Raw genomic sequence first — 24,972 nt, 5'->3', positions numbered from 1 at the left:
TCAAATTTAGAGGGTAATGTTACAAAGAATGTACCCGTACCTTGTACTATATATTCTTTCTTATAGTATATAATAGGATGGTAGTTCATTTTAATACATACCCAAACAAATCTTTCAATTATATTTAGGGATTAGTTCTAAGACTTTATGATACTTACCTTCTCTCTTACATTTATAGCACATTAAGAAATTCCCCGCACTTAATGTAAGCCAACAAAAATTAACACTCTGAAGCAATGATGATCTGACTTCTTGTAAACAGAAGTAGGATTAGATATTCTATTGCTCAAAGAAACAGGATTTATGAGTGTAGGGATTTGCAATGTAGTAAGTTCTTTATTAGAAACAGCTAATTGACATTTCACTCCAGCTCTTTTAAAAAATGTGCAGGAGTATTTTAAATGTATTCACAATTAAACTCACATTTTGTTGTCTTCTTGAGGCCACCCCACAAGTGAAGAAATATCAGGGTTTGATCCTTCCTGCCCCCACCAACCTGTGTCATTTATTGAAATGTTTGCAAATGCATGACTGTTTACCTGTTCATTTGCATGACTAAATGGTGTGGCACATATTATATACTCAAAGGAAGTGCAGTCACACGATGAGAGCTACTTGGCTATTAGAACAAATGTAATACTTACCCAATGATAAAAAAGAGTGCAGAATCGGTGTGCACAGATTTTTTTGTTTGTTTAGTTAGTATTTTAGTATTTCTTTAGTATTATAGGAATACAGAAGGTAAGGATTCTTTGGTATAATTATTATTCATTTATATAAATATGTATGTACATTGTGTACACACATGTGTAGGTAGGTAGAAAGAGATACACCACCCCCTTTAGGAAGAAATATATTTATTTACTTATTTATATGTTTATTATTTTTTATTCAAAATGGGCAATATAATCAACCTGACTTACTTTGAAGATGAGGCGCCTGATGATTGATGGTTTTACACAAATAATTTAATTATCTATGTGTTACACCCCTCATTTCTATCGATGGGAGTGGACGCCTCATCTTGAGTGTCTGCAGTGATTAAAGGAGTGAAGTGTGCTTATTCATTTGGGAATTTGAGAGAGCTCAATAAAAGCATCCCCCTTTTTTTTTACATGCAAATTCTGAACCAACTGAGAAAGAAAAAAGCATAAGGCTGATAGAAAACCAAAATGCCACCTAGTCCAATAAAACTAATAGGAGAGAACTTGACCTATATCTACCCCATGGTGAGCACCACATTTAAGCTGGCTTCCCGCAGTCACAAACAGTGCTGCACTGGGGCCGAGGCTTCGCTCACCTCGCTGTAATTTACAGCTGAGAAGACCAGAGACCGGGTGCCCCCCAAAAGTCAGGTAGATCCCAAAAGAAAGAGGAGAGGGAAGTGCCACCTTATGCATAACAATATCTCCTTCCAAATCCATTCAAACTAAATCCCTCTTCTTCACCTGTGGAGAATTAGCTAAAGTTGCAGAGAGAACTGAGGCTTGTTACAATAGCTGAGCTTTTCTAAGCTTCTTTAATTGAAAAAAGTATTCTCCTTCTCTGCCTTTTGGCAATGGGATGGAGGCATGAATTTGAGAACCCTAAGGAGCCCTAAAGATTACTCTAAGCCAAAATTCTGGCTTAAAAACAAATTTTATGTTTATAGTTAAATAATTAAACTGGAAACAATAATAGTTCTGTTTTGTTTAGGGAATATGTTTAACAGCCTTTAGGCTATCTCTTTAATCTTTTAGTCTTTAGACGATCTCTTACAAGGTTTCAAGGAAAATATCAGCATAAAACTTTTAAGATTAATTATATCATGAAAAATACGACCTAGAATATTTAGTAGCAAATCCATAAATCTGTGTATAGTTTGATAACTGTGTTCCTCAAATGATTATGGAGTCATATGAAATAAAACCTTTGAAATTAAGTATTATTTTAAATATATACTGAATACTCAAGATACATTATTTTTAGTTGCTGGCTTATTATAAATGCAATATTTGTAGACACATAGAGGAACTATTATAAACTGCCGTGGGTTGTAATGTTAGCACGGAAAATATATATATTTTTCTTTTTATTCTGGTACTCGAGAGAAAAATACCTGAGAATTTACCAGTTGATGATACGTCTTGAAGGAAAGGCATACCGTAACATAAGATATTTTTAGAATTTGAAGATAAGTGTTTGAAAGTCATTAAAATGTCACTGTGTAACTGGAGCAGCATTGAAGCTTAGCATTAGAAAACTAGGTGAGCACTTAGCTTGACGTACACCCAATACTGAGTCTCATACAAATATACTGTGGAAGTTCATCTAGGTTGTAGAAGTAAGATTTATGGTGAGTAAATTAGTTCCCTTTTGAGGTTACTTTGCTTGTGAGAAAAATTGGGTGGGCTTCTACTTACAAAAAAAACAAACAAATACAACTTTATTTACTTGTGCATTGTTTTGGTTTTTATTTGAAATGAGGAAAAATATTTCACAGAGCAGGCCACCAGGTTATGGAGTAGAATACAGACCTTACATCAGCAAACAGCATTGATGGAAGATTAACATAAAGTGCAAAGTACTATTTGTATTTGTATATTCAATAACTTTCAGTTGAGGTGTGTGTATATGTGTGTGTGTGTGTGTGTGTGAGAAAGAGAGAGGGAGTGAGTGAAATTTCAGTGGAAATCCAGTAGTTTTGTGTTTTTAAATATCCTCCTTTTCTTGTATATTTTATTTCCATTCCAAAAATGGCGTAAACCACTGACTTCTATGCCAATAACTAATGTTACTAAGCAAATTTACTATGAGATACCACTCACCTCTTTCCTCATCTGTAAGAAATAATTTAATTAATGTTTAAAAATGATTAATTAATTTATTCCAGAACTATTTATCGGACACCCATTCTGTACTCAGCACTGCCATTTGGGTTTTGAGATGCTAAAATGGAGATAATGTGCTCTGGATCTTCGAGACCTCAGATCCCATCACATGTTTGCTGTTTACCCTTAGATAAGCTATTTAATCTCTTAGAGACAGTTTTCTCATCTATAAAATGAGTCATCATACATATCTCCTATAATTCCAGTGTAAAACAAAGTAGACTTTCAAACAGGGAGAGAGGGGAAAAGGATGACTTGCTGCATTGCAGGTTTCTGGTTTGGGGCCAATGTGATACACGCAACTTTAATCTGGGTGAGTAACAGAGAAACAAAAGGCTTTAGCAGGCATTAATGAATTGAGTGTTGGAGATATTGAGGTTGAGGAGTCTACGGATGTCCTGTAGACAAATGCATATGTGGATTAGGTGTTCAGGAGAGAGGAGTGAGCTGAAGACCTAGATTTTTAAATGATCAATATATTGATGGTGATTCAAGAAATGAAATCGGGTGAGACTCCTCAGAAATACTGAAGAGAATTTCAAGGGGAGAAGTAGGTCAAGGCTAGGGTCCTGGAGCATACCAACATTTGAGGAAAATATCAATAAAGGAGGCCGAGAAGTCACATGAGATATTAGAGAGAAACAGTCAAATGTCATAGAAAAGTTAAGTAAAATAAATAGAGAGATGTGCCCATTGCATTTTGTAATTAAAAGAGTGCTGGAAAATTGTTTAAAAGCAGTCACGGGAAAGTGCTTGGAATGAGAAGCAGAGAGTTTCTCTAATAAGAATTTTATTAACGTTTCAACATTTGGGCCATCAAATTATTAAAATTAAGGTGACACAATTGTAGCACTTCCTCCTTTAATGCTAAATGAATGTGCCCTCTTAACTACTCATGTAAGTAGATTTGAAGTTCAAATAATTTAAGGATCAGCTAAAAGCCCACCGCCCACCCCACCCCACCCCCCGCCAGCCCGCCCCCAATCTGCTTTCTAAAGACCACTCCCCCTTCTAACCCTTTGAAGCCTCTGGACATAACAAGCTGGTCTGTTGTAAAACTGATCTCTTCACTATGAACTAATACAACTCACACGTTTTTTTCCTTCATATGCAATATCTTTGACACTCCTATTCACCACAAGAATCCACCTCTTTCTCTCATAGTTAGGTTTTCCCAAACCATCTGAACTTATGATGAGTATCTTTCCTTTAGACCACTTTGTCCCTTGCCACTTGCTTAATTCTTCTGACTCTTGTTGCACTTGTTTACTGGAATAGTGCTTCAGATGAATGTGCATTTCCTCTAATGCCTTACACGTAATAGACACTGAGTAAATAATTGCTGATTAATTTTATTAAAGGATTTTTAAATATGTGGCAGTGTTTAATATTTTTTTAATTTCCTCTCCTTTGCACCCAGTTGCATGTGTCTCAATTTTCCAAACTTTTTCTCACAACAATTCATTTTTATTCTAATTTCGTTTTCCATTCAAACCAATTGAATATCATAATATATGCCTTCTTTTTCTAGGCACAGAGCCCAAAGCAGTTATTTTTGTTTATTTCTTGTAGGGTGTCCCAGATTTGATTTGGAACGGCGGTTTTTCATTATGTGGCAACAATATTATAAGTTATCCCAAAAAGGGGGAATTTCGATTACAACGTGTAAAAAGTGGGCACTGTTGAGAATTTAGCAGTTGATGTGTGAAGCTTTTCACATTATCTTCAGTTTTAATACAAATCAAAATCCAAATGCAATTCCATTTCTTGGTAGTCAAACTTTTGGCAGGCAGCATCAATTTGCCATTATTGAATACACTGCCTGTTCCTTATTACTAAGTAACTTTAGAAGAAATAATAATAATAATAAATCGTTATATTAAACAATCATATGAATTGTATTTAACTACAAGAACCCAACTACCTAACTAACAGATGCTTAAAATGTAAGGGTTTATTTTTTTTTCATGTTTCAAAGCATGTGGAGCCGAGCAGCCCAAGGCTGGAACAGTAACTCAGAAATGCCAGTGGTCACTTAGTCTCGTTTTGCTTTTCTGCTCTGCTGTCCTTAATGTGCTATATTTTGTCCTCATTCTTGTCACCTCATGGTTGGAAGATGTCTGCTGAACGTTCAGAACTCATTTCTCTGGTGCAAATGGTAAGCAAAGTGAAGGACAAAAGGCAAGGGCTAGGCGGTGCAGTGTTGGCTCAGTGACAAGATTTCTCACCTGCTGAGCCAGAGACCCAGGTTCGATTCCCGGAGCCTGTCCATCCCCCTCCAAAAATAAAAAATAAAAAAAGGCAAGGCTTTTCCTTTCCATGCAGTAAGGACTGTCATCCTCCCTGTTCCCCTCCCCAGCAGTTTCCATCAACATGTCACTGGCCAAAACTCTGTCACATGACCATGGCCATACCTACCTGCAAGGGAGGCTTGGAAATTAGGTGTTTTGTTTGCGTGTTTGTTCTTTAAGCTTTTACATCTCTATATCAGAATTAGGCAAAGGAGAAGGAGGTCGGAAATAAGGTGGGATCAGTCAATCTAGAGTGTCTTTCAAGATATCATTTATTCATAACATTATCTCTATCTGAAACAAAGTTTTTCAGAAGTTGGTTTATTGCAACTGTTCTCCCCTGCACTGGAATCTAAACTTCCACTAGGGAGTAGGCTTTGACTATCTTGTTCTGGATCATATCTCCAATACTTTATGGAGTAAGTGTCTGACATGTAAGTGATTGACAAATATTTGATGACTGGATGGATGAATAAATGAATGCTTAAATGGTGTCTCATTTGAGAAATGTGACTGTTCAAAGATAGATAACAGCATTCCTGCTGTTTAAAAAATAATCGGGTCATAATCATCAAAGCCACATGTCTCGGGTGTGATGAATATACTGTTTTGCTGTGTTCTGCTTAATTTAAGTCAAAGGTAGTTTAACATGTACTTACCTAAGTGTGCTCCCTCTCTAAGAGTGTTCTTACTGCTGGTATTGATTGGCTCTTTTCACTTTAAATAGAAACTCTGCTCTTGGTTAATTTTTTTTTTCTTGTTGTTTCTTCTATTTGTCTTTTAGCTTCTAAAAATTGCAATTTGGTCACATTCCTGAAGGAAATAAATGTCAGTGGTTCAAAAAAATATAAAATATTCTCCCAAAATGATAGACATTAAGCAGCTGCTCAGAGATAGCAATGAAATCTAAGAAGAGTTTGTATGCACTTGGAATATTTTAATTTTCAATGTGTAACATCATAATATTCCTTTCACCTGCTAAAATATTCTGCCTGGTTTTTGTTTGTTTTTTTCCATAATGGAAGAAACACATTCAAAGATCATAAGAAGGGTAAAAATTAATACTGTATTTCAGGAGCTGTCACTGCCTCCAGGTGATCTATATCAACTCTCTATCAAATATATGATCAATTTGGAAATGAAAAGCACAGAGAGATGATCAAAGTTATTAAAGATTCTAAACACATCTGTATTTTTCATATACATATACTTGAAAAATAAGCATGTTGGAATTTTTCTACATATTCACCAATAGCTTTGTCCCTGGAATCTTCTAAAAACAAATAGTGTAAACCATGGTTGATCAGGTAAATTGCCTTTAGAGGCCAGCATATGATATGATGATGAAATGCTGAAATGGACAGTGGTGGGGAATGAGGTCAATCAGACTTGGCATACTTCACAGTCATTCCTTTAAAAAAAAAAAATAGAAACATTCCACAACCAGTCGAAATAACCTATGAATTGAATTTGGTCTGTCGGTCAATAGTTTATCTCTGGATGCAACTTCATCAAGATAATATCTTATGTTTGATTTTTAATGAAAGATATTTCTGGTTTTCTTACTTAGTTAATGGAGATACGTTTTTAACTGCTTTTTTGTGAATTTAACATTTAAAAATGTTTCACAATTGAATGACTGATCAATGTTAGGCACACAAAGATGATGTTTGGAAGATTAATAGGTTCAGGCTGAGAGTCAAAAAAGCCATTGAACTTGGGCGGGCCACAGTGGCTCAGCGGCAAGAACACTTGCCTGCCATACCAGAGGACCCGAGTTTGATTCCTGGTGCCTGCCCATGTAAAAAATAAATTAATTAATTAATTAAAAAAAAAAAGCCATTGAACTTGACCCTCTAGATGGATTTACAATTCCTGTGATATTCCCAATATCCAGCAGGATTTACCTAAAAATTGATATTAGGGAAATGGTAGGAGTGGAAACATGGACAGAAAGGTCTACAAGTACCTGCATCTCTGGCTCCCCAGCATCTTGTGGAGGTACCTGTTTGGGCCTGCAGAACTCACTGTGGGTTTGTGCTTCAGTGGGGTGGATGAAGGGAGGTAGTTTTCCTTCGTGCTTTTCTCTTTTCCATGGGTTAGTGTGGTGATGACTTTGTCAGTGTGAGAAAAGCCAACTATCAGGTATCAAGAACTTAGGTACCAGCTATTAGGACACTGGGTATCCTGAACAATTTCAGGGGAGTTGGAGTTCAATTGCTGCCCCCTGCAATCAGTAAAAATGAGCACTCTTTTCATCTCAGATAGCTGGTTTTCAGGAAGTAGGAAAAATGTCCGGGAGTCATCATCGAGCAATCCTGCTTATCTCCACAATAGGCCTCCCCCAAATTACATGAGACTTTTAATATCTTCATGTAACACATTTAGTTGGGAATAGTCATTTGACTCACAAACAGTAAAGAAGTTTCATTAAGTAGATGTTTACTGAAATGGTCATAAAATTATTTCAATCTCTTAAACATGTAAGGCAACCCAGTTTTATTTGATTTATTTTAATCTGCCTCTGTTTTCAGTTTCTGAGAAGAAGTGTATCTGAATCTAATTAGGAGACTGCTCCCCAATTTGGAGAATAGGATTTATGTTCAAGTATTAACATTTAATAGCAAATATTGTTTGTGCAAGATGGAAGCCGAGCTGGGCATGTATTATCTAGAATACTGCTAAAGTGACTATTGATGAGAAAAATTGGGATGTTGTAAATGGTACCTATGAGCACATTGATTCGTGCTCTTGTGATACGGTTTTTCATGTATCATCTTCCCCTCCTAGAGTGCGAGCTCTATGGAGACAGGGGCCATGTATGATTCGTTTCTATTCTTTTGTATGCTATATGGCGAGGGTCACAAACCATTCTTTTTCCATGTGCGTATCCCATTATTGCAGCAGCATTCATTGAATTTTTTGTTTGTTTGCTTGCTTGTTTGTTTTGTTCTAAGGAAGTACATGGGCTGGGAATTGAACCCAGGTCTCCTGCATGGCAGGCAAAAATTCTACCCCTGAACTACCCCTACACCCCACTATGATTCACTTTTGAATACCAGAACTTGGCCACTCTGACACAGGGAACAGTTAACTGAGCAGCATTAGAGATGCAGAGCATTGTGGCTATTTGGGGTGTTTAAGATGATATTTTGAAAAACTTGGAGAAAAGAAACATTAGAAGTTTTTGAGCTAAGAGCCCAAAAATAATCTAAGATTTAGAGGCTGTTTAAGGATTTTTAAGGGAGTGCAGCATCATAAGTAACAGCGTAAAATAAAGTAGCAAAAAGGACAGAAATAAGTAGAAGTGTTGAAAAGGAAAAGTGCAACTTCTGATTACAAATGAAGAAAATAGGTGATCCTTCCATAATAATTAGAATTAAATGTTCTTAAGTGTATCAGATATAAAATATATTATTTGTTAATGTGAACTTAATGCAAATATGGATAAATGTACCTATCCAGATGGAATATGAAGGCAAACACAGTATAGTACTGTATGATCTTAAGAAAATGTTTTGGAATATTGTGATCTCTAAGAACTGTAATCAGGAGCCCTACATAGGAACTGAGATACTCAAGAGACAGGGGTGGAATAGAGCAGAGCCCCGGCTCATACTGGAGCGCAGGATTGAGGGGTAGCTTTTAGAATGGTCAAGAACTGTGATTTTGATTTTTCAAGTATACATTCTCTCACATGTTTAGGGTACAATTGTATGAACTGAAAGAACTAATTATCTGATGAATCCCCAAATTATATATCCCTATATTTCATTCTTGCAAGAGAATTTCAGCAAAACCTGGTTAAGCTGATGAAATTACAAGTTAAATTATTTAACGACTTTTTTCATTTACAGCATAAATGCCAAAAATCAAACCAGGCCATTAGTTGATAATTTCCTGGTTGATAGGTAGATAGTCTATTTTGATGTGGAAAAGAGGGATTGATTGGCTAAATTAAAGTTACAGCAAAAGTTTGTCGTTACTTTCTGTGAAGGAATAGAACTCAGACAAGCCCAAAACCTGGGTATACAAGGAAGAGTATACTTTGAAAACTGACCTTTACTTCCACAGCCTAACTGTAAAGCTCTTAGGAATATGCTGGTTATTAGTGAATGGGAAGGAATGAGAGGGTATTTAAAATTGCATACAAATTAAAAACAATGGTAAAGACGTTTCTCAAAGGTCTGACAGTATTCTCTCCTCAATCAGATGGTCTCATTGGCAGCCTCAGATCAATATGAGACCTTTAAACCCAAGGATGTTTATCAAACTCACCAGATGTACTGCTGACCATTCTCCTCTGTGGAGCCATTTGTACATTTGTGGGAGTGCATTTTATCCTTCACCTATAAAAGAGAAATGTGTGTCTTTTGCTGGTGTCTGTATACAGTGACCACCACCATGTACAATCACACATTATCAGTAGAGTTAAGGAAAGTATGTACCCAAGAAAAGCTATGTTTTAGTCCTGATCTAATCTTGTGGGAGAAGCCATTTCTTTTCATCTAGATTCAATAATGTAGGTTGGAATCTTTTGATCAGATTATCTCCATGGAGATGTGACACACACAATTGTGAGATTTGACTTTTGATCTGATGGAGAAGTGACTCTACCCATTCCAAGTCTTGATTAGCTTACTGGAATCATTTAAAAGAGGAAACATTTTGTAGAGAAGACAGAAATGTCAGAAGCTTCAGAAATGACAACAGTCTCAGAGCCGACAGAAGGAGCAGATGTAGATGCTTGGAGACCGTTGCTTCAAAGAACAGAGACACAGAGGTTTGGAGATGCTTGGAGCCCAGTAGACAGCACCATGAAACGTTAAGCAAGCCAGAACTGGAGAGAGCCAAGGGAAGCCAAGAGATGAAAGCCATAGGGACACAGGCTGAAAGCAACGGAGGCCAGGAGAGGGGGTCCTACAGATGATAACCCTGTGACTACCAAGCTGACAGGTGTGCTAGACCGAAAGGCCTTTCCTGAGTGAAGCTAACCTATTGTTGGTGCCTTAATTTGGACACTTTCACTTCCTCAACACTGTAAACATGTACCTTATTAAATTTCCCTTTATAAGAGCCATTCCAGTTCTGGTATATCACATTCCTGCAGTTTTTACTAACACAGAAACAGTATTAATTTGTTAGAATAACAAGTGACAGTGGTAAAAGAAAAAAAAATTTAGCAAAACTAATTTTCTCCATGAGGATGGCAAATAGGAATAACCTTCTGATCAATTGTAATGAGGTTGGTAATGACTATGTAGACCTCTACATGGAAAAGCCTTCTGCGATTACATCTGGTTTCCATGGCAGAGGATGCTATGATATATTATTGAAATCTGCCAAGGCCATGGTCAGTGGGAGAATTGAAGGTAGTGGCTATGGGCAAGCCAGATATTTGTCATGCCTGCTGTCAGGAAGGCATTACTAACCATATAACAAGGAGAAAACTGGAGATATCAACCTCCTCTTATAAAGTTAAATGATTGCTATAGAATATCTTTCATATATTTTTTTTACATTAAAATAAGTCCTTCCATTGTGGTTGATTTGAGTCCTCAAGAATCTATGGTAATAAAGAAATCAATTGTGAAATTAAACAGCAGAGAAGGAGCTAGAGATGTAGAAAAGACATCCTAATACCAAACATCTAAAAATGCTGCATAATACTAAAATTGTACAATATAGATAAGCTGGTGGTAAAGTCAGGGAAACAATTAGGGAACAAATTGTAAGGCAACAAAAGGAAACATAAAGAAGAAGGGGGCATCAGAGTTAAGGAGGTAAAATAGACAAAGCCTGGGTCCTGAGCAGAGTGGAGATCAGACTGAAGATGCTAGCATAAAACTCAAACAACTGAGAGGTGAGACTGGGTGTCACTGGGGGGGCTGGAAAAATTCCCAAGAGGAAGACGTGCTTAACTAAGCCTTGGTTCTGAGTAGAGCATTAAAATTTTTTTTTTCTTTAAGATCTCTTAATCACAGTCTCATACTTATTTACATTGGGGCCCTGAATTCATATTACTCTTTGGGTATGAAGCAATTCAAGCTAAAGATTTGATTTAAAGTGGTCCTGGGTCAGTGGTGTCTCCAGGCACATAGAAAATAAAATTCGAATCCTCTCTGGTAGAACATATTTAAATGAAATCTTGAAGACTTCCTAGAAATAAATTTCCAAGGAACATGAGCTTACAATAAGAAATCATGAATGCTGTGAGAAAAACTACAAGCAAGAAGCACCAGTAAATATCAATCATAAAATCAAATCTTCAATGACTGTAGATAATAGAATGATCAGATAAGATTATAAGTATGCTTAATTTGTTAAAAGAGAAATTGAAAAGGATAAAAATATGATGAAATAAAGACTATCAAAATTAGCCAGATTTGAAAAAAGAAGTTAGAGCATCTGTAAGTGAAACATATGATAATTTAAAAATAAAGGCTTAATAGACAGGTTAGATATCAGATTTGTCACAGAATAAGAAAAAATTAGTGAATTGGAAGATAAAAAAATCCCCATGATGTAAGCACACAGGCACAGATATATAAAAGAGAGATCAAGAGAAAGAGAGGTTAGAGTAAGAAGACCCAAAATATATCTTCAGTTTCAAATGGTGGAGAAGAAAGCATGAGGATTTTTAAGAATTAATAACGCCAAAAATCCTCAGTGTAAGGAAGCCCAACAACTCTGAAACAGGATACAAATAAAGAAACCAAAACCTGGAAATGATGTTGAGAAATTGAAGAATACTAAATACCAAGAGCTCTTTAAAGCAACCCCAGAAAGATGTCTTTATCTGCAACTAAAAGCTGACTGGATGGACAAGTCTCTCAATAGCAAGAATAAAAGCTAGAAAGAATGGAATAATATCTTCAAAGTGTTGATGAGAATCATAGCCAGCCCAGACTGCTTTATGCACCAAAACTTTCAAAAATGAAGGTAAAATGTATTTTCAGAAAACATGTAGATCATTCACTACCAACAAAATCTTACCAAAGGAAATTCAATATTAGAAATACTGGAAATGCAAAAGGAGACATAACTATGAGTGCAGAAGAGGAAAGAGATGACATAATAACATAACAAAAACCTTATAACCATGGAATTGACAAACGCCCATCGGAGTGTCATATGGGGAAGTTGCCAGACACAGAAACCACTTGGGTAAGTGAAATAGGGGTCACATATCTACAAGAGACAGAAGGAAATGGACCATCCCAGGTACTTAGCAGAGAACTAGCATGACTTTCCAAAGACAGAAGGTGAAGGAAACGTACAGAAATGCTGAAAATGACTGGCCAGTGGACACAGTTACAGATAATAAGGCTGAGTAAACAACACATCAGTTATTCTGAAATTTTAACTGTGCTTCTCCAAACCAATACTATATACAGGAGAAGGGAGAACTTCTACATGCAAACTCGTCTAGTTATGTGCAGAAGTCAAGCTCATTTAAGGAAGTGCACCTCTCGTCCTTCATGTAACACCATGAGTGTGATTCCTATGACTGCAGGATGCATCACACTCATATTGAATGTAGTCCTCTTTACCATCCTTTGCTTCCCTAAGCTAACATAGCTTTGGTTAAAGGACTTTCCTGAACTTAACAGCCGTCAGACAAAAACAAAGATAATTACTCACACACTTCCAGGGACAGGTCAACAGGTGTTTAAACAAGCTATAGGACCATCCTGAAAAAGTCTGGAAAAAACTGACTAGCAATTAGTACCAAGAGTATGCAAGGTAATGTTCTGGTAATTGATGGTGATGATGGTAGCACAACATTATGATCATAATTAACACTGTTTTACATATATATATATATATATGTATATCACTATATATATAATGTGACTAAAGGGGGAAATGTTCGATGATATATATGGTTATGGAATACAAATTTTAAATATCCATGGGACTGTACTACACAAACCCAAAGTTGAACCATGGACTACAGTTAATAGTACAATTATAAAAGTGTGCTTTCATCAGTTGTAACAAAAGTTCCACACAAATACAAGTTGTTAATAATAAGGTGGTATATGGGAACCCTCTACTTTATGCATGATTGTTCTGTAAACCCATAACTTCTATAATAAAGCAAAAAATAATATATAAGAAACTACTACAAATTAATAAAAAAGGGCAAATGGGTCAGTAGAAAAAATGGCAATAGAGATGAAACATGAATGTGCCATAAACATATCAAGAGACTGAACTTAATTAATAATCAGGGAAGTGCAAATTAAAGCCAAGTAGATAGCATTTCATACCTACCATATTGGCAAAAATTTAAAGTCTCACAAATGAAATATTAAGAAGGTTATGGAATAATGGGAATTTACATGCAGTACTTGTGGGATTTAGTAAATAGGTTGTCATTGCTTATTCTAATTAAATTACTCAGCAACAAATTCTTGAATATATGCTCCAAGAGACATGCATAAAGATATTCATATCAGCAAAAATCTGGAAACAATTTCAACGTCCATCAATCATAGGACAAATAAATGAGTTGTACTATGCTATACAATGGTGGAAAGGAATTATTACAATGAATCTCAAAAACAATGTCGAGCAAAAAACTAAATTTGGAGAAAAATACATATAGCATGAATACATTTATAGAAGTTAAAAACAAGTAAAGCCAAATAGCATATTTTTCCAATATAATATATAGTTTATATATCTGTGCACATAATGCATAGAAATTATTAAAGCAATTGTTAGAGGTATTATTTTAGAAATGCAAAAGAATACTTATCTCTAGGCAGAAGTGTGATGAAATTGGAGAGGAGCACATAGGAGACTTCTAAGGTACTATCATGTCCTTGGATATATATGTTTTTACATTGTTTCTGTTCTTTATAGTATACATATGTATGTTACATTTCAAATTAAAAAAAAAAACTAAAAGTGCAAAGGACCCAACCGACTATTTTACTAAGACTCTCCTTAGTAAAAGGTTGAAATACATACCCCAGAAAAAAAAACATGTTCTTAATCTTAATTTGCTCTGATTGTTGTGAACTTATTGTAAATAGGACCTTTTGAAGATATTATTTTTAGTTAAGATATGGCCAACTGAATCGGGTTGGACTTTATTCCAGATTACTGAAGTCTTTTATAAAAAGAATGAAATTCAGATGCACAGAAAGGAAGCCATAGGAAGAGCAAGAATATGGAAGTCAATGGAACTCAGAAGAGAAAGGAGAGGACATTGCCATGTGACAGCAATGCCAAGAATCACTGGTAGGCAGCCCAGAACACAAGTCTTCCTGGAGAAAACATTGCCTTGCTGATGCCTCAATTTTGGACTTCTCTTAGCCTCAAAACTATGAGCCAATAAATCCCCACTGTTTAAGTCACCCACATTTGTGGCATTTGTAATTTCAGCCCAGAAACTAAGATGGTTTTTGGTACCAGAAAGGGAGGTGCTGCTATTCCCATTATACCTAAATACCTAAAAATATGGAAATGGCTTTGGAATTGGGTAATGAGTAGAAGCAGAAAGAATTGTTAGGAGCTTGATAGAAAAAGCCTAGATTGCTTTAAAGAAATTGTTGGTAGAATTATGGAAGAGGCTTTAGAAATAAGTGATACATGTGTTATTTGAAACTGGAGGAAAAGTGATCTTGTTTTAAAGTGGTGGAGAACTTGGCTAAATTGTGTTCAGATGTTGGATAGAAGGCACAACTCAAAAGAGATGAACATTTAGCTGCGGTGATTTCTAGGCTAAGCATAAATGTTACAGCCTAGTTTCTCTTGCAGTTTATAATAAAATGCAAGAGGAAAGAAATAATCTGAGAATTAAGCACTTAAGTGCAAAGGAACCAGGTGTTGATAATTTTGGAAATTCTGTGTCTGTCTGGGTAGCATGCTCTGAGACTAGGGCCAGAAGCACCTCCATCAGTGCCCTCCTTGAGCTTCCAGAATGTGAGTCCCCAGGGAACAGAGCTCCATGTGAGAGTTTAACTGAGCAGCTCTTTGCTAAAGAGGGTGTGGCTCAACATGGATCCAGTCTGCCAGTTCAGGGGAAGTCATTATTGGAAATGCAGTTATCCAGAAGAGAGCTATTGAAGGTCCTCCTATCTAATGGTTTGAACCTGCTTGAACTCCACACAAAGCCGAGAAGCAGAGCCACTGCCAGCCTGGGCTGAAAGGGACAGTGAAGGGATGAATTGAAGGAAGAATGGTGTCCAGGACAGAACCATGGAAACAGAGGTTGGGGCCAAATCCACCTTAGGTCAAGAAAGTGGGCCCAACCATGGGTAGAGACAGTGCAGGTCCATTTCTGTACTTGGAGGGGCAGGTCATCTGCCCCAATGTTTGGAGGAGTCAGGTTGCACCCCGATATTCAGGAGAGTGCTATCACCCAAGACTTTGAGATGGTGAGGTCCACATCCCAGTGTTTTGGGAGAACATGGCTCTTGGGAATAGTAGAGCTGCTGCTGCAGAAGGTCCAGAGGACAGAGCAGATCTTAGACTCTAACAGAGTTTGCCCTACTGGGCTTTGGACTTGTTTGGTATCCGTGACCCATTTTCCTTCCAATTTCTCCCTTCTTGAATGGGAGTGTTTACCCTATGCTTGTGCTAACATTATATAACATTATATATGTATAAAACATTATATATTGGAAGAAGGTATCATGTCCAACATTATTTATTGGAAGCAGGTTTTCTAGTTTTCACAGGTCTGTCAGACAAAGGAATTTTGCCTCTGGACAAATCACCTCCATAACTGATTTTGATGTGACTTGTTACTAAGCATTGTTACTGAAATGACTTTAGGCTTTGGGGATGTTGCAATGGAATAAATGTACTTTCCTCACAGGAAGGACATGTCTTTTTAAAGTTCAGAGGGCAAACTGTAGTAGGATGAATTATGAATGTCAGGAAAAAAAAATCATATTCTTAATTTTAACCCATTCCTGTGGTTGTAAACCAATTGTAAATAGGACAATAGGACCTTTCAAAGATGTTATTTTTAGTTCAGGTGTGGCCAGCTGAATCAGGTTGAGATTTGATGTAGATTTCTGGAGTCTTTTATAAGTTGAATGATATTTAGACAGAGTGAGAGAGCCACTGGAAGAGAAAGAAGCTAAAAGTCAATGGAACCCAGGACAGAAATGAGAGCGCATCATCAGTGACAGAAAATCCAAAGACCTTAAGGGTCACCTGCAGCCAGTCCCAGAGTACAGCAGTCTTCAGGGAGAAAGCATCATCTTGCTGAAGACTTGATTCTGGAATTCCCTATGTTCAAGCCAACCCAACTTGTGGTATTTGTGTTTGCAGCCCAGGAACTAAGACACTGGTAAAGAAAACACATTTTAAAAAATAAGGATAATTCATATAGTTTATTGTCTTAGATAATGTTATCTATTAAGAGTTTCTGAAGTGGTGAAAATTGTCGTTTCCTAGTTAAAGGTGCAGGAAATGAAGTAACCATGCCAGCCGAGTAGTCATGACTTAACTTCAATGACTGGTCTTCTCTTCAAATTTCCCTTCTTGTTATTTTCATTTCCACAGCGGAGATTTTTAGCTTCACATTGAAAAATGAGATTGAAAGAACACATTAAAGTAAATATGTGTGTAATTTTCTAATCTGATGTTTGCCAAAGCATGGTAGAACCATGGGTTTTGCTGGTGGCACACATAGTGATTTAAGTTGGTACACAAATAACTTCTAAAGAAAAATTACTACTTTATATTAGCAAATAATCAATGCATATATTATTATCAATGCATATATTATTAAAATAACCAACAAAAAAGAACTAGATTTTTTGAAGTATATTAAAAATATATGAACAAAAAATTTAAAAATATATATGAAAGAAAAAAATGAAAAGTGTATATATGTAAGGGTGTCTCATACTCATCAATTATAGCAGGACTCATCATGGGGGTAGAGTGATGACTACAGAAAGAAGACAGGGGAACAGGGTTGACTTCACAATCATTACAGCTTTCTCTAGCTATTGATCTGCTTATCAATAACTCAGCGAGGGAAATGCAAACTCCTACGTTGGGGCATTTTTGTCATACAGCTGAGCTTGATTTCCATACTCGAGAGAATGAAAATGTGCTTACTTACTATAAGAAAATCTTAATCATGGGGGACTTACTGGTATTGGAAAATTTAATTTTAAAGGTATTTAGGAATGGGGATTACACATCTTTTTTTACATTTTCTGGTAAGAAAAAGTAAGATATATCCCATTAATCCTTTATAAGAATTCTGGGTAAGGATTTCTTATAAGTCAGAATATGAGATTTAAAAAAGAATTTATAGACACTATGATAGATATATCTAACCACACTTTCCTCTTTTCAATTGAGAGCTAGAAATATGACCATGCTAGTATAAACTATTAAATAAATATTAGAGTTTTAGCTCTTCTGAGCTTATTTCATTATTTTCTATCCTTTGCCTAAAGTTTTTTTTCCTTATTTCTTAAAAATAATGTGGTTTTTTTGGTAAACCATCTTAAATGCTTTTTGGAATGAAAAAATATACCTAACATTGATTGCCATGAGTCAAGTACTTTTCTAATTGCTTTGCAGATATTTATTAATTTAACACTTACAACAACCCTATGGTATAAGCAAAATTATCATCAACATTTTCAAAAACTAAATAACATGCCCAAGATCACAAAGCTAGTAAATGACAGTGCAAGGATTTGAACCCAAGTCTTGTTTAGCTTGAGAGCCTGACCTCTTACAATCTCCACATTATGAGACCTCTCCATCACAGCATAAAAGGATTTATACGAAATATCGTGTTGTGATTAGAAATATCAAGAGTGTTAGATTGCAGCCATTATCTAACTATCACATGGTCATTTTTGTAAAATTAGAAAAATAAGGAAAAATCTGAATAAACAAATAAATGCGTCATTTGTAGGTTTATTGTCCAAAGAAAACCATTTTTACCACATTGATCTCTTCTCAGCTATTACTTTTTTCCTGTATAAATTTCAGAACTTTTTTTTCTTTTTTTTTTTTTTGCATGGGCAGGCACCGAGTAGAACATATATATATATATATATATGTTGGGTACATGGTCCAAGAACAGACCTGGGTCTCCCGCATGGAAGGCGAGCATTCTACCACTGAACCACCTGTGCACCCAGAACATATTTTTTTAAGCAGTAAATCAGTTCTATAATAAACGTGCTTCTAGGGGAATTCTTATGTGAAACTTATTTCCTTCTTGTTCAAGACAAAGCCCGTTTTATCATGCCTGTACCCTTTAAGAAAAACTGAAACTAACCTTGAGTGGCCCACGCTCAATAAGGTACTTTCACTTACTAATTATCCCATTAAATTTTTTCAGAGAAAGCTCTTAAAAATGTATAAATGAGTGATTAGTGCTTCATGTGCTTTAGGGCCATTAAAAACCATCTAAATCTTCTCTTCTGAATAAACTGCAAGTATTTCTCTTACTTCGGTTCTTCCCATTCTCAATCCTTGACTCCTATTTTCCATTTTCCTATAAGACCTCTTGAAGTTCCTTCTGCTCCTCTTGAGTGAAGAACAGAACATGCTAATGCATATTTTTTTTATCAATACTGAACTTAATGAAAGGATAGCTTTGGAGTGTCTCCCTGTCAAGTGTCTATCCCATTAAAATGGCTGTTAAAAATAATTATGACTGTCCTTAAAGTCATGAGCCACCATGATCTTTGAGATAATGTCTGTGCTAGAATCCATCCTCAGTCACATCTATCATCTTGTAATTGCAAAACCTGTAATAGCCCTATCCATGCCAAACCTCTGCCTGGTAGTGTCTGACCACTTATTTCCCAAAGGAAATATCAAATTTCAAAATGTTCAACCCTTTTCTTACTATCCTTTCCTAGATTTGTCCAATCAGAAAACTTTTTTCATGATGAATGTTTCTCTTTACTACTTAATATAATCTGCATATAAAAATGTTAGAAGTCCAAGTGGCTTGGATTCATTTCCTGGACCCTGCACTTGCCAAAAAAAAAAGTATGAAGTTCTAGAAAGTCAACATTCTCTAATAGAAACTGGCAAAAGAAATGCATTTCTAAAGCATAAAAAAAAAAAATGACAGTGGGAGGGCAACGGTGGCTCAGTGGCCAGTGCCTGCCCGTGTTAAAACAAAAAAAGACAGTGAAGGAATTTTTTTAATTCATAAACTTACAGGTCAAAGAAAATAGAAAAGATAACAGCAACAAAAGTTAGAAGCTGAAAAGCAAACAAGTGAGTTTTAATTCACTTAGCAGAACTGAGAAAACTAAATCCTTATCAGCAGTGGAAAAAGCTGAGAGACGATGCAACGTGCACTATAAAACCTTCAGAAAGCTCAAGAATATGCACCTCTGAAAGTGATGATGAGGATAAGGCTAAAACCAGAAGCATAGTTTGAAAATATTTTTAAGAAGTGACAAGGTCCATAGATTTTCTCCCTTAGTGTGTACTTCCAGACAACTGGTTGGGTTTCCTAGGAAGCAAGATCAGTAGGATCAGTATCTATTTGGGAATGAAAGAAAGTGTGATTAGGTAGAAGATGATGTTGGGTTTTGATATGATCACAAAAAGGCCTCCTAGCTAACATCAGGGCTTATTCGAGGAAATAGTTCATCTTTATCACCCTTCAGCAAAGAACAAATTTGACGAGCCCTGTCACTGTGCTCAGACCTCCTAATCAGATTTTCTTGCTGACTCATAAATATGAGCACATGTCCAAAAATGACTTCTGAAAGCACTTGGAAAATGACTAGTGTGACTAAGAACTGAATTTTAAAATTTACTTAATTTTATTAATTTAAATGCAAATGTACAGCCATATATTAAACAGCACAGGGCTAGGAGATTAAACAACTAAATAAAAGCAGTACAGAGATAAAAGAGAGAGAAGATAATGACATATGCTTCTGACAATAAGGGTTAAGTACTTACCACAATGGGATGGATTTGGACATAATACCGAGAAACATCAATGGAATTTCAAAACATAACTAGTATCTCACCTGATGTGTCAGAGCCTATTGGGAAAATATCCACCTGATTGGTGAAGAATTTGGGATTTTATTAGCAATAAATATATAGCAAACAAGCAAAATTAATAATAAAAGAATTACTAGCTCCAAAGAGAAGAAAACTTTTGCAGAAAGTTAAAAAATATAGATGTATTTTAAATCACCTGGCATAGCTGTGAATGGTGTTTACAATATTGTGAACACTGGATATTGATTTGGCCAATGTAACAGTATAACCGTATTGGGAGGGAGGGGAGATGGGAAGAGAACATGTGTGGGTTGGGGAAGGGATGTAAAAGTGAGCTAACTTCTCACCTAGTATAGTGGGACATAACTCAATAATGTCTAGAACTGGAAAATCAAGGTGGCATATAGATAGGTTATTTATCAAGAAGTGGTTACTGAAATATCGGTCAAAAGGCTTGAACATTTTGTTTCTGGGACAGAGGAAATGGGATGAGAGGATCTGGGAATTGTTTGTTTCCTAAGAACCTTTGGACTATTTACACTATTTCTTTATTTTTAAAGAAGAAAATACATGTCAATTTAACAGCACAGGATATACTCAGCCTCCAGTTCAATCAGTACTGATCTAAATCTGCCCTGATTATTAGTGAATGATGAGAAATGTCCTAAAATTCTAGGGAAACAAATAAATTAAACAAACAAATTAAAACAAACAAAACGTCACATTCTCAAAGGTTTCAAATATTTGAGAATAAAATTCCTATGAGCCCATGCATAAAGTGATTCTGCATCAATATTGTTTGTTTGTTTGAACAAGAAGTTCAAGTCATTTTAATTGGGTTTGTGTTTCAGTTTCACTTGATGTACAGTTTTTCTGCATGACAATGAATTGTGCAGCTTTCCATTTAGCACATTTCTACATGGGACTGTGTGGGCCTTTCGTTGATCATCTCCTGAGAATCTTTTGAGGCCAGGTTATTGGCAAACACTAAGGAACTATGCTAATGCTGACTCCACACTTTCATCTTCCTTTTCAAACTTCTTCCAACTTTGGGCATAAATTCGAGTTAAATGATTTACAAAGAAGATAGTTTGTTTTATAAATTTCTTCTTAGGGATAGTAAATGATTGCTTCCAATATTAATTCCATGATAACTGAGACAGAAAAGCGGTTTAAGAAGAAATTTGCTCCACTTTTTCATATAAAAACATGAATCTCTTTAAGTTCATACATGGACAGTGAAAGACATCTTTTTCTTCAAAGGAGCAATTGTCGCTGATGGAAACAAAACCAAATCAAAGAAATAAAAAGAACCAAAACCACATAAGCATTTCTAGATAGAGTAACAGGATTATCAAGTACATTTTATAAGTGGGGAAAAATAATGAAAGATTCCAATTATTTGTGTACTGGTTCCCAGGGATCTTTTTTCCTAGCAACTCTCAAATACAATACTTTTAAAAAAAATAATTAATAGACTTTATTGGGGGGGGCCGAAAATTAAGTAGATATTCCAGAAAGTTTCCATATACTACCTCTACACCTCTCACGTTTTCCCTATTGTTAATATCTTGCATTAGTGTTGTACATTTGGTACAACTGATGAATCGATGTTGATACATTATTGTTAACTAAAGGTCACAGTTATATTGGGGTTCAGTCTTTGCATTTTACAGTGCTATGGATTTTGACAAATGCCCAGCATCACGTTTCTACTTTTACAGTATTATACAGAATGGTTTTATTGCCCTAAAAACCCTCTATGCTCTATTTATGCAACCTTTTCCCCTCCCCCTGAAATGCTGGCAACCACTTACCTTTTTTACAGGGTGTAGATTTGCCTTTTCCAGACTGTCTTATAGTTGGAAACACAGTATGTAGGCATTTCAGATTGGCTTCTTTCACTAAGCCACATGCATTTGAGTTTCCACTATGTCTATTCCCCACTTGATAGCTCATTTTTTATTGCTGAATAATATTCTATCATATGTCTGTACCATAAATTGTTTATCCATTCACCTTTAGAAGGATATCTTGGTTTCTTCCAACTAGGGTCAGTTATGAATAAAGCTGCCATAAACGTTCATGTGCAAGGATATAAGTTTTTGACTAATTTGAATAAATACCTAGGAGTCTACAAGTACAATTATTGGATCAAATGGTGACTATGCTTAGCTTTGCAAGAAACTGTCAAAACATCTTTCAATGTGGCTATATTGTCTGCATCCTACTAGTAATGATTTAGAGTTCCTATTAATCTAAGTCTTGGGCAATGTTTGGTATTTTTATTTGATTTGATCTTAGCCATTCTGATAAGTATATAGTTGTATGTCATTGTTGCTTTAATTTGAAACTCCCTAATGATATATGGGGAGTTGATGTATATGCCAATGATATTTGGCATATATTATATATGTGTTAGTTAGATTCAGTTGTCAGCTTGGCCAGGTGAGCATACCTAGTCTTGTTGCTGCGGACATAAGCCAGTGGTACGTGAACCTCATCTGTTGCCAATTACATCTGCAGTCAGCTAGGAGGCGTGTCTGCTGCAATGAGTGATGTTTGACTTAATTGGCTGGTGCTTAAATGAGAGATTGCAACGTAGCACTGCTAAGCAGCTCGGCATTCCTCATCTCAGCACTTGCAGCTCAGCCCAGGCCTTTGGAGATGGAGAAAGAAATCACCCCGGGGAAAGTTGTTGGGACCCAAGGGCCTGGAGAGAAGACCAGCAGAGACCATCCTGTGCCTTCCACGTAAGAAAGAGCCTCAGTGGAAAGTTAGCTGCCTTTCCTCTGAAGAACTAACAAAATAAATCCCCTTTTATTAAAAGCCAGTCCGTCTCTGGTGTGTTGCATTCCGGCAGCTAGCAAACTAGAACAATATATGCCAAATTTGATTCCTGTTACAATGAAAATCATTGATTAAATTAAATCAGTTTTCAAGGGAGTAAAGCAGACTGCTTTAATGAAAATCCCAGATTATCAGTAAAGGTAAGAAGAAGAGAAATAAGATATAACAAATAAAATCCAAAAAGCAACATGGTAGAAGAAAGTACTACCCTTACAGTAATAACACTAAATGTCAATGAATTAAACTCCCCAATCAAAAGACAAAGACTTAGACTGGCAGAATGGATTAAAAAACAGAACCCATCTATATGCTGTCTACAGGAGACTCATTTTAGACCCAAGAACAAACATAGGTTGAAAGTAAAAGGTTGGGAAAAGATATTTCATGCAAACAACAATCAGAAAGAGCAGGAGTAGCTATTCTAGTATCCAACAAATTAGACTTCAAATGTAAAACAATTAAAAGAGACAAAGAAGGACACTATGTATTAATAAAAGGAACAATTCAACAAGACATAACAATCATAAATATTTATGCACCAAGCCAGAGTGCTCCAAAATACATGAGGCAAACACTGAAAAGAAAAAAAAAGACAGAAGGACTGATCAATGGAATAGAATCAAGAATGCAGATATTGACCACCAAATTTAAGGACATTTGATCTTCAATAAGACCTCTAAATCCACTGAATTTAACAGAATAGTCTTTTAAATAAATGGACATGGGAGAACTGAATTTCAATAGTCAAAAGAATGAAAGAGGACTCCTACTTTATATTCTGTACAAAAATTAATTCAAAATGGATCAAAGACCTAAATGTAAGAGCCAGTGCCATAAATCTTCTAGAAAAAAAATTTGGAAAACATCTTCAAGATCTAGTAATAGGAGGTAGCTTCTTAAACTTGACGCCTAAAGCACAAACTACAAAAACAAAAATAGACAAATGGGAACTCCTTATGATCAAGAGCTTCTGTGCCTCAAAGGACTTGTTAAAAAGGTGAAGAGGCAGCCAACTCAATGGGAGAAAATATTCGGAGACCACATATTGATAAAAGCTTGATATCCTGTGTACCTAAAGAAATTATACAGCTCAACAACAAAAGAACAAAAAACTCAATTACAAAATGGGCAGAGGAAATGAATAGGTACTTTTCTGAAGAGCAAATACACATGGCTAAAAAGCAAATGAAGAGCTGCTCATTTTCATTATCTATAAGGGAAATGCAAATTAATGTGACAATAAGATATCACCTCACACCTATAAGAATAGCTGTTATTAAACAAACAGGAAACTATAAATGTTGGAGAGGATGTGGAGAAATTAGAACACTTATTCACTGTTGGTGGGAATGTAAAATGGTTCAGCTGCTGTGCAAATCAGTTTGGCAACTCCTCAGAAAACTAAATATTGAGTTGCCCTATGATCTGACAATAGCAATACTTAGTATATACCCAGAAGAGTTGAGGGCAGTGACATGAACGGACATTTGCATTGATGTTCATAGCAGCACCATTCACAATTGCTAAGAGATGGAAACAATCCGGGTGCCCATCAACAGATGAGTGGATAAACAAAATGTGGTCTATACATACAATGGAATATTATGCAGCATTTAGACAAAATGATGTCCCAAAACATATGACAAAATGGATGAACCTTTAGGGCATAATACTGAGTGAAATAAGTCAAATACAAAAGGACAGATACTGTATGATTCCGTTATTATGACTCTGATAAAGTTGCCAGTGTTTTGGAGCACCTAGAAGGAAAAATCTGAGATGAGGGCATGGTAGCCCATGACAAACTTTGGGAGCTATTCTGTAACTGCTCTCTCTCTCACTCTCTCTCTCTCTCATTACTGATAACCCTAAAGAACTCCCAGGCACTATCTGAGATTCTACAAAAGTTTCACGCACCGAGGTTATTTTTCACAAACCTAAAACCTTCAGATGATTCCTAGAGCAGATAAGTCCTG

General features: G+C 35.9%; 1 protein-coding gene across 1 annotated transcript in view; it reads left to right on the top strand.

The window, feature by feature from the left end:
- Positions 1-24,972, top strand: part of KCNH8 (potassium voltage-gated channel subfamily H member 8) — a 396,752-nt gene that overhangs the window by 147,746 nt on the left and 224,034 nt on the right. The gene's annotated exons all lie outside the window — the stretch shown is intronic.

The sequence above is a fragment of the Tamandua tetradactyla genome, chromosome 15 (genome assembly GCF_023851605.1).
Source record: "Tamandua tetradactyla isolate mTamTet1 chromosome 15, mTamTet1.pri, whole genome shotgun sequence".
Taxonomy (NCBI): Eukaryota; Metazoa; Chordata; class Mammalia; order Pilosa; family Myrmecophagidae; genus Tamandua; species Tamandua tetradactyla.
The sequence above is the reverse complement of the archived record's forward strand: the minus strand, read 5'-3'. Positions and strand labels throughout refer to the sequence as shown.